Source organism: Theobroma umbraticum, unplaced genomic scaffold, assembly GCF_002168275.2.
Source record: "Theobroma umbraticum cultivar Fairchild unplaced genomic scaffold, ASM216827v3 scaffold_56.0, whole genome shotgun sequence".
NCBI classification, from domain to species: domain Eukaryota; kingdom Viridiplantae; phylum Streptophyta; class Magnoliopsida; order Malvales; family Malvaceae; genus Theobroma; species Theobroma umbraticum.
The window spans coordinates 4,672,616-4,673,352 of NW_018397256.1; the positions used below are offsets into that span (position 1 = coordinate 4,672,616).

Genomic DNA, 737 nt, shown 5'->3' on the forward strand with positions numbered 1-737 from the left:
AAAGTAGCTACTTATGCAGTTAATGCCATAATGGCACCAATCTCATGAACTCCAGCAACTTTCCTTATGTGCAGATCGTTCAAATGGCCATAGGTAATTATTTGATGCCATCTCATCTAATAGGTCATATGCTTCATTGATAGTTTGCCCCATAAGGGCTCCTTCTTCAGCAACATTAATTGTATCTCAATCTTGGGTACATAATCCATTGTAAAACATCTATACTTGAAGCCAATTTGGAAGACCATGATGTGGGCAAAGCATAAGTAAGTCCTTGTATCTATCCCAAGCTTCATATAATGACACACCATCAAACTGTACGAACAAAATGATATCGTTCCTTATTTTGGTTGTCTTCGTCGAAGGAAAATATTTTGCAAAGAACTTCTAGGCAAGGTCATCCATGTTATCATTAAGTTTGTGGGTAACGGTTGTTCAATTTACTACCCACGCAAGTATATGTATCATAAAGATAATATAGAGATTAGTAGAGTGTCAATCCCACAGAGAATTGAATTAATCCTTATTATAAATTACTAAAATTAACACACCATAATTTTAACTAAACAATTAAAATTAGAAAGAAAAATTTTAACAAATAAGCTAATAATTAAAACTAACATATCAACAAAATTACTTCTAGTGATTACTAGACCTAAGATTATGGTAGCCCTCAATACTGCATCTGAATATTGTCTCTCTATTAACTCAGTTTAATGGATTAAGTTGCTAACCTC

General features: G+C 33.0%; 1 non-coding gene across 1 annotated transcript; it reads left to right on the forward strand.

Annotated features, from left to right (window-relative positions):
- The first annotated feature begins 241 nt into the window (after positions 1–241).
- Positions 242–348, forward strand: LOC149527511 (small nucleolar RNA R71). The gene has a single exon (XR_016350942.1). It is a non-coding gene; the product is annotated as a small nucleolar RNA R71 (small nucleolar RNA).
- Positions 349–737: the final 389 nt, after the last annotated feature.